Below are 10504 nucleotides of genomic sequence, written 5' to 3'. Positions count from 1 at the left end.
ACACACACACACACACACACACACACACACATAAACACATTCAAACTAAACCACTGCCACTCACAATTACTTACATTCCCGCCTGAAACAGTATAGCACAACGTGAGAAACACACCAACACACTCTAACACAATCACCCCACTCTACCCAGTACTCAACTCACCAATGGGGATGTGCTGTGTGTAAGCCAAGGTGAGAATGAAGCAGAAACAGACGTGGAGAAATGGTTGAGCCATCCTTTCCGACCGACACAGGACTCCACTCACTCTAGCCACCAGACACAAACTCGGAGCCTTTGCCGTAAGTATTCCAGTACGTCCACAGGAAGTCAAACACAGGTCAAAGCCGATCGTTTCTTCTTTTCTTCACAGAGGCAACAACTTTTCTCCAACTCCAACCCTCAGTGTCACTATCGGTGGTATTGGTTCACGCAATAATAAATGCTGCCCGAGGGAAACATAAACGGAGACGGCATACCACTTTGGGGGGATTGCTTAGGAATACGAAATGTTTCCTCTTAAGTGTATGTGTATATTTTCAGCAGTCCTTCAGTCGCTTGTGAAAGACAGCCTGCGTGTGTGTGACATTTACTTACGGAAGACACATATTCTAAAGCGTCGTTGTGTTCTTATTCCTGGAAGAAATCGAGATAATGATAATTATCTTTAACAGTGAATATATTTTATCTACAGTAGAGAATACTATGTTCTCAGTATATTCTTAAGAATATTCAAAACCCCGAAAGAGTTGTTATTTAGTATTTTTTGGACTTTTGAGTTTGGGGAATTATGCTCCACACAAAAGCTGTTATTACGGTCCAGAGCATTGTGGTCCACTATCTAGCATTGACAGAACCTATAGCATTCTGCGGTGACTCTGTCTATGATGACGTAGGTTTGCCTCCTCCCAACGAGAGGTCACTCACACACTCCTGGAGACAACAACTAGATGATACCTACTGCACGCACACACAGACACACACACAGTGCTACGTTGATACCGGCGCACTGTACCAGTTAGAGATAGAACCACCCGTCCCGTCCCCCCGGGAAACTAGAACACGCGGGTACAGACCAGGACCGCGACAAGAGCCGGTGTCTAATGAACAACCAGCAACTGGCCGGTTTGGCGCGTGCGGGCCTCACTCACGTCGGCCGCCGGTGTAACCGCCAAACACTGCATTCTGCCCGCGGAGAGTCCGCGCGTTTCGCAATTTGCCGGCTTGGCTCTCGGTCTCTCTCGTCTCTTTTGGCGCGGGACGAGACGGGACTTTTACAATAACAGTTGTGATAGTTCGTGAGCTATAGATAGGACAGGTCTTTGACTGACAATAACTGTTCTGATAGTTCATGGGCTATAATAGATAGGACAGGTCTTTTACGACAATAGTTCTGATAGTTCATGAGCTATATTATAGCAACATAGATAGGAGGGGTGTTTTACAATGTTATAATTGTTCTGATACTTTATGAGCTGTATTATAGCAACATAGGAGGCGGGGTCTTTTACAATATAAGTTTTGATAGTTCTTGGGCTATAGATAAGAGGGGTCTTTGACAATAACAATTCTGATAGTTCATGGGCTAGATTGCGGCAACATAAATAGGAGGGATCTGTTACAGCATGTATTATGATTGTTCTGATAGTTCATGGGCTGTATAATAGCAATATAGATAAGAGGCAGGAGTCTTTTACAGTTATAGCTCTGATAATTCATGAACTATAGATAAGAGGAGTCTTTTACAATAACTTTTCTGATAGATCACGAGCTCTAGATAGGTGGGGTCTTTTACAATAATAGATCTGATAGTTCATGTCCTATATTATAACAATAAAGATAGGGTTGTTGTTTTTTTTTACAATAATAGTTCTGGTAGTTCATGAGCTATCTTCTCCAGTCTCATAAAAAATGAGAACACACGACGGATGACGGCAGTTTACAGGTTATTAGTCCTTGCTCGATCGGCGTACAGTTGGACTCCAGGGGCTGTCTTCGTAGGTGGACGGGAATATTTGTTCCTCCTGGTCAGCTACCGGACTTACCAGTGACACCCTCCAATCGTTCACAGAGACAAAAAAAAAACGATATATGAGAGGTGAAGAACAAGACTTACCAGTGACACCATCCAATAACTCGCTCAGACAAAAACAGCAGATGGAAAGTAAAGATATAGAACTTACCAGTGACACCCTCCAAACACCCACACAAACAAACAGAAGAAACAGACTCACCCTCCTCTCCATCGGCGCTCTGACAACCACTAAGTACCCTCAGTTTGGTTACAGTAGGTAGACCCAGTGCCATTCTATAATAAAGGACTGCGCGAACATTTTCTTCACAAACATACATATACATACATACATACATACATACATACATACATACATACATACATACATACATATTATACACACACATAAACACAAACACACAAACACACGCTTACACACACATACACACCTATACAGAGAGAGAGACAGACACACAGAGAGAAAGACAGAGAGACAGACAGAGAGACAGTCAGAGAGACAGACAGATATACAGACATAGAAAGAGAGTGAAAGAGAGAGAAACACAGAGAGAGAGAGAAAGAGAGAGAGAGAGAGAAAGAGAGAGATTGAGAGAGATAGATAGATAGATAGATAGATAGATAGAGAGAGAGAGAGAGAGAGAGAGAGCAAATCGTGGTATTCATCCTTCAATTATTGAGTTCCTGGGGGTCAAAAAAGACCAGCAAGAGTCTTCAGAGTATCGACAAGACGCTATGGGGAACAGGGGGTCAAAAATGGAAATTCCTTTATCTGTGGCCACTCTAGACCAACTAATAGGAAACTCTGATGCATCGTATGTCGATCCAACGCGCTTTAAGGTACACCACGGCAGCCTAAAAAGTCGATTTTGGTATCCAAAACCGATTTTTCGATTTTGGACTATTTTAGTAGAGCAACATCTGCTTTATCGATTGAAAATATTTTCAAGTGTCCAAAACATCTATAAAGTGCTCACATATGCCATGTATTTTAACATTGTGTGGTAATAGAATGGTATGAATTCGTGTTTTTTAAAGTTTTCTAAAAACTATGATTTTCTTAGGGGGGTGGGTCACCTTGGCAGAGATATTTCTAAAAGTACTCGTCGCAGCTGAATCCAACTTTGCATGACTGTTTCTAGATAATATGTTTGCAACGTACTAAAAGATTATTGTGATAGTGTAATAAGTCTTCCGTCAGTGTTAAAAAGATTGGCAATATAACTCTGATTTGTGATCATTTTTTTGTCCAAGTATCGTATATGACACTAAAAGAGCAGTTACAAGAAAAGTATGAGACTTAGGAAAGTAAATCTTTAGTACGTTGCAGGTTGTATATACACAAACTCTGTGTGACAACATCAAGGCTGTATCAATTCAATCTTTTTCAGAATCCCTGCCAACAATTTGCGCGAATTTTGGTCTGTCGAACCCTTTGCATCTTAAAAATTCAAAAAATTAACAGTGAAATCATATAGGGATAGTGTGTTTCTGTTTCTTGACCCATACTGGTTATTGGGAATCCCAGTATACTTAATTTAGAGCCCAAACAAAAATTTTCATTTCAGCTGTACCTAGTTCACCTTAAGAAAGAACCTTAGGACAAATCTTACGCACGTTTAAGTCAAAAGACACAAATTATTTTTGTGTGTGTAAAACGTTCTTCTACAACAGACACATAATATGTACAACGTGGAACCTGTTACTATAAAATACTGAAGTGGACTCTTCAATTAATGCTGCCTTCTATTCATTTTAATTTCGTTACTCATCTAAATTCTGTCGACAGGAGCCGAGTAAGACCACCTACATTAAAAAAAGAAACCTTGTCTCCTCGCTATTTAAAGCCCCGGAGTTCTGAAACCCTAGAGAAAATGGCTGCCAACTGTTGGACCATAATAATATGGACTATCACGCTCCACAAACACAAGTCGTTCGTGATGAAGAAAACACATGTATGTTTTAACCGTCAAAAACAAACTAAGACTAAGAAATATCCAGAAAAGACGAGAACTGAGGTCACACACAAAGGAGTCAAAGTGTCTTTAAACGTTTCCCTCACAAAAACGCCGATCAGCGATGTTTACACTCAGTTTCTTTGCATTTCCCCCAAAATGCTGTTAATGGCAAGGTTGTTGGGGTTTTTTTCTATATGAGCCGTGTGCTGACAAAGAGAGCTAAAGATTTTCTTGTGTGTTGCTGGCGGCAGTACATTCACATACAGTACCGGACTTTATGGTGTAGTTAGTAGGCACTTTGCCATCGTATATAATATTATGGAAGACGTGCGGTCGATTCCCTTCATGGAACGTATTTTATTAAGTATATCTGTCTGTCTGCTGGAATACTGTACCCTATTTAGACCAGTCTGGGCATGTCAACACGGTCGAATCAGTCCGTTTCCTAAATGATCTAATCTCAGTCAACTGGGGCGCAACACATTTACGATGATACATTAAAATTTGCTGAGGATATCCTTAGAAATCATATGTGCTAGTATTATCATACAAAACTAAACGCCTGTCTCGGAAACTTATCTCTATGTTAATCTAAAGGTGTCGTGATACATTCTTGCATGGGGTCGAATGATGCATCTGGGGTGATATGTACATCCTAATTGTCTGCTTTATGGATTTTAAAGAGAATATAATGTATTTTCTATATATAACCTGCATGTATTATTAAGGTCCTGTATACCCAAATAAAATGTCCCATTGGGGCAATAAAATCATTATCTTATATTATCTTATCTTATCTTATATTTTCTTAAGCTAAAACATTGTATTGCGTCCACGTATCGTCAGGTACACATGGTAGAGAGCAGTCGACACCACACACGTGTCTGTCCCTGGCCACCTCGTCTGATCTTGGCTCGCCCAGGACCTGAGTGAATGTCTCATCTTTGATTGCGCTTGTTTTTACTGCCAGTTGGTCTACCTCTTCTCTTTTTATTCCATTTGGTCTCGAATACCATGTCTAAAAGGGCAATCTTATCTCTGGCATTTTCAAAACATGTACCGAATATCTCCATTTCTTTTTTTTTTTTTTCCTTTTCCTTTTAAAAAGTATCTTGCCAAAAATGTTTCCACACTTAAACAAAACAAGGCAGAGCACGTATTGCTTGGTTCTATAAAAAATGACAAAGCGCAGACTTAGAATAAGAAACCCATATCACCAGGTCCTCTTGAGAATAAGAAGTACAGAGGAGACATCGAGGTAAAATCAGGCGCTCGTCAAAAAAAAAAAAAAAAACTACATTCAAAGAAACTGGAACTTTTGTTCGCTCGTCGTAATTTTTAAAACACATTTTTAAAAAAATCAGTTATTGCTTTCTTTGTTATTCTGATCAAACACATTTTATACCCCTTCGCAAATTCATCCCTATATATGGATTTTACTGGAACAAAAACGTTGATCAACGGCACATAAAAGGAAAATTTTAGTTTCCAAGTGCATTCAAGTGAAGAAACCTCCAAACTTTTGTGGCCATTTTCTTCACTAAATGTACCCCTGATACCAGGTGACTTCCCACCTCCTTCAACCACAGCCTCTATTCAAGAAGGATGGGTATTTGTGAGGCAGCGTGGGGGAAACAGGCTCTCGTCAAAATAATCAAAGTGAAGAAACTTGCACTTTTCAGCAGGTTTGTGTATTTTTATAACATTTTTGATTTTTGGCTGAGCACTCTTCATGCCCATTAAAAAACTCATTTCAGTCTGGATTTTTCTGAAAAACGTTTTTTTCACTTACCACGGACTCTTCAGCAAAGGAAATAACAAATCTCTGGCGGCCATTTTCTAATTAATTTTACCTCTGAAAACAGGTGACCCCCGCCTCCTTCATTTGCAAATATCTCGACTTGTATTCAAGATAAATGGATATTTTTAAAAATCCAAATAAAGACAAGTGAACAAGCTTTAAGATTCTGATGATACCAATAACTCTACATGCCCAAAAATTGATGACAGCCTGATTCCACCACGCTGCCTAACATTTATTCTTTAAAAGTGAAACAAATAAAAAAGCTTCAAGATTTCGCTAATTATTAAAATATTCCAAAAACTGACAAGCGCCTGATTCTGCCACGTCATGACACATTTGGCCAGACACCCAACTCGACTGTAAAAATACGTTTCCATTAGCCCAGCCAACGTAATTAAAATATTGGCCTTGGAAGGTCTGTCTAGCTGTTCATTAGAAGAAACAGAAATAGTCTACGTCAGCACTGAAGTCTTCCAGTCGTAATTTCCTTCCAGTCCACGTTTCTTTACTCTCAGCCCCAAGTGGGCGGTCTTGCAAGTACCTCAAGAGGCCACGCCCCGTCGCTTATGACTCCACCCCCCCCCTCTCGGGAATTGTGGGATCGTGCTGTGAACCATCAGAGAGATAACATGAGCTAAACCTCTCGGTTCTGTTAACGTATTGCTTGAAACGTGGAATTTTCCCCCATACTGTAAAATATGACAGACATTTGATTCTTGTTCTTCTCTTTTTTTCTGCATGGTAGCTTTCTTAGATAAAACTGTGACTCTTTGGACCCCATCAGACGCTGGGAGCATCCATTGTCAATATCCCTGTTCCCCATCGGATGCTATGAGCGTCTACTACTAATGACAACTGTTTCGTTTTATTTAGTGCTAGTTTTGCCCTGTTTTTTTTAAATCTATTACCGAACCAAGTTTTTTAGTTATGACCAAGCTTTTGTTTAAGCTGTTTAGAAGTTGGAGGCAAGCTTTTGTGGTTAAAATGAGACATAGTGCACTTAACTAGGTTTAGGTGACTGTAGACAAAAACCTCGGAAAAATATGGTGGACAAAACTCAGGGCTTAAAGAGCTAATTAAATCTGAGTAAAGGGGAAAGTGGGGAAGGAGGGTTTTTTTAATGTAGGTGTTTTCAAAGTCCCCATCATCACAATTTAAATCGGTTGTGAGGCCCACTTTCGACCCTGCCTGTCAAGGCCAACCCGGACAAAAGATTGAGAAACTCCTTAACCGCCGTTCAGGAACTGAACTCTGGTCTCCTGTGTGTGACGGCTAAACCCCTCTATTCTACACCCCAGGCGCATGCAGAATTATGTGTGTGTGTGAGGGGGGTAGGAAGGGGGGGGGTACAGGGTTGAGGATTGAAGTGCAATCCTGTCCTTGAGCTAAAGTATTTATTCATGTCCCGTAAAACGCTAATAGATTGCATGTGAGATCCTTCACTGGTCGATATCACGTATCATCTATGTTGAAAAATTTCGCCCGCTGGCTTGCAGGCATTAGCCATCTTGATAAAACATAAAGTCTCACTTGAACATTGCTAGCAGTCCCCCTTGTATCATATTATTATTACGACGATGACAATGGATAAAACAATGACAATCTTTATTCATCTCTCTGGTAGAAATTTGTCTTGGCCGTTTAAAGTGGCATTGTATTTTTTAAATTAAAGTTAGATGTATTCAAGCATAATATATGCAACAAAAAATGTTTGGTTAGCTTTAATTGAAACTTCACGGCATTTGCAACACAATTTAGGTCATTATATAAGCGCCAGAGATTAGAGATGTTTTCAGAGAGTAACATACAGATAAAAGAAGGAGAGAAAGGGACCATAGATGTTTGATAGGAAAGAAACAATAACAGAACACCTGACCACATAATTATTAATTGTTCAGATTTTTAAAAATATGTCTTATAGCCGTATCCAAAAGAAGCAGTCTGCAGGGTTTAAAGTGGGTTTTGAAAAAAAAACTTAACAGCAAATAATTTCAGCAGGTGAAAGCCTTTCAAGTTATATTAAACTAAAGATAAACATATTGATCTTTCTGGGGAACACAGCTGTTGAGGGAAAGAGAGAAAAAATTATACATAAAGAGAGAGGAAAAGAGAAAAAGAAATAGAGAGAGACAGAGAAAAATAAAGAGAGAGAGAGAGACAGACAGAACGAGACCGAGAGAGACTGAGAGAAAGAGAGAGTGGGGGGGGGGGGGGAAATAGAGATAGAGAGATGCAAAAAGAGAGGGAAAGTGAGAGAAAGAAAGAGAGAGAGCGAAGATAGATAGATAGATAGATAGATAGATAGATAGATAGATAGATAGATAGATAGATTGATAGAGAGTGAGAGGTGGGATGTGTGTAGGCTCAAGGTCGAGGGGAGGGGATGGGTGAGCAGGGTTGTAGCAAAATTATCTGTCTCTCTGGTTTGGCTTGGCTGGACAGCGAGCTCACGTAGATAAGTTTGACGCCTTGGGCAGATGAACAGAGTCGTAGATTCTGTCCTGGATTCATACTGCTGTGTCTAATACGGTCACGTGACTTTCTGGGAAACACAATAACCATAATCGTCTTTATAACAGATTTCCTCAAATTGTATTACAAAGCGCTAGTTTCAGCGACTTTTTCCCGCGCTATGAATCCCTCCACTGGCTTTTATTACCCTTGTCTTGCCGCTGTCGTTGCTCCCTCTCTGCCGATGGATTAGATTTGTATTGCATTTCGGGATCGCTGGAGCGGCTATTATTGAATTACGGGGAATGTAGTTTGGCTCGGAGGTCTCAAAGTATTATGATCAGGGAGCGAAATATGAAATACGGCGCTTGTTAATAGGATTTGGCAGTTCCAGAACAACGCCCTAGCCTCCCAGTTGTTGACTGATAGAGTGGGGGGATGGGGTAAGAGAGTCACACGAAATTGCATCATGAAGTGAAACCAACTAGGGGGACGGATTTCATCTATTTGATCTCGACGACTCGAAAACGGGTCCGGACAAAGAAGGCTGTTGCGCCTTTTGCTCGAAACTAGGAATAATTTCATGAGTGTAGTCGCAGTTTCGTTGTTGCCTTTGTTTACGCTTCAAGCGTTATTGTTCACACACAGGGTCTTTTGAAGGCGGAGCTGAGTTTTGAGATTTTTTTTAAAAATACGTTTTGAGTTAAAGTGAACGCAGTCGATCTCATTCGATTTCGTTTTCTGAGTTACACAGTTTGCGTTGAAATTTCCCAAACTATTGACTCTGGCGAGTATGGTTTTGTCAGGGTTTTTTTCGTCTTGTGTCATTTTTAAACCTTTCACTGCTATATGGACGTATACTCTCGCTTGTCATCTGCAAAACTGCTTCTCTGGCATTTCTTGTTCCGATCTATATGAGAAGTTTCATAATATACGTAGAGCTTGCAAATGTGTTAATTTTTAAACAAGGGGAAATATAATATATTGTAGATCTGTTGAAATGTCTCCTGAAAGACCGACCATTTATACTGTACGGACATAAGTGGACATATCTCCGCAATGTATGGGTCAAACATGTTGGGTTTTGAAAGATCAAAATAAACTAGTTGTTAGTTTATCCGTTTAGAAAATGTCACGATGGGTTTTGGTTGCAGCATTGAGAAAAGAAAACCATACATTAACAATCACAAACTTTCTGACAGACTTCAGTTGCCATTCTTTGAGGACTCTCGGATAATTGTTTCTTTTTAATCCCCACTGCTGTCTTATATAGTTTCCTATTTCAAACATGAATTTATAAAAACTTCAGAAAGAAAAATATGCAAAAGGAAAAAAAAGAGTGCAAAGATAAATCTTTATTCTTTCTCTATCTTTTACTTTTATCCAGATCAGTTTTCTCTATCAATCATGCTCTGGTCAATAGGAAGAAGGCTGGTAGCGGCAGTCTTCGCCAATCTCGTTCTTTCTGTCAGCAATAAACGTGCTTTAAAATATAACACAGTTATTGGTTTATGTAAACTAATTACACGGTTGATGTTTATAATGAGCTTGTGGTTGAGAATAAAATCTTACTCGAACCAGATATACACGGGCAAGTTGGATTCCTCGACAAAAAAAATAACACTAAAAAATGATTTTTTAAAAACGTGACAACACAGGAAGCTAATTTTCTCGTCAATATGAGTAAAAGTGTTCGTTTTAGTGTGATTGGTTTTCGGAACCGATACATAATTTGCTTATTTTATGTAAGCGCAAAAGATTAGATGTTACTCGAGATTTCAGATTTCAAAATGTTTATTGATTTTAAAAAACTTCCGGCCCCTACAACAACACATTATAATATGACACGTCAAATACATAGCGTTTCGCAAGAGTTACATACACATAGAAAAGGAAGAATGAAAAGAAGAATACATTTAATAGGAAAGAAAGAGCAAGTCACATCAGAGCGTCCGTCAACCGCCCACATTGAGTAGAATGAAGGGCCAAAGTTTATGTAACAGGTAAGGAGGGTGAAGAAAGCAGAGAGACGAAACAGACTTTGTGTCTCACACAGCCACGATAACGCCTACACAACTATAAAAAAACACAAATTTCCTGATTGTTCTGGAACAAAATGTCAGAGAGAGAGAGAGAGAGAGAGAAAGAGAGCCTTGGGGAGGAGACTGAGAGAGAGAGAGAGAGAGAGAGAGAGAGAGAGAGAGAGAGAGAGAGAGACAAAGAGAGAGAGAAAGAGTGAGAAGGGGGGGGGAGAAGGAGAG

The 10504-nt window shown here is 39.8% G+C and overlaps 1 long non-coding RNA gene across 1 annotated transcript; it reads right to left on the bottom strand.

Annotated features, from left to right (window-relative positions):
* Window positions 1-235: 235 nt before the first annotated feature.
* On the bottom strand, window positions 236-1165 carry LOC118477385. Its single transcript, XR_004858336.1, has 2 exons — window positions 960-1165; window positions 236-634 (listed from the first exon to the last, which is right to left on the bottom strand). It is a non-coding gene; the product is annotated as an uncharacterized LOC118477385 (long non-coding RNA).
* Between the last annotated feature and the right edge of the window lie 9339 nt (window positions 1166-10504).

The sequence above is a fragment of the Aplysia californica genome, unplaced genomic scaffold, assembly GCF_000002075.1.
Source record: "Aplysia californica isolate F4 #8 unplaced genomic scaffold, AplCal3.0 scaffold00077, whole genome shotgun sequence".
Taxonomy (NCBI): domain Eukaryota; kingdom Metazoa; phylum Mollusca; class Gastropoda; order Aplysiida; family Aplysiidae; genus Aplysia; species Aplysia californica.
Note: the sequence above shows the minus strand (reverse complement) of the source record. Positions and strands in the feature narration are given on the sequence as shown.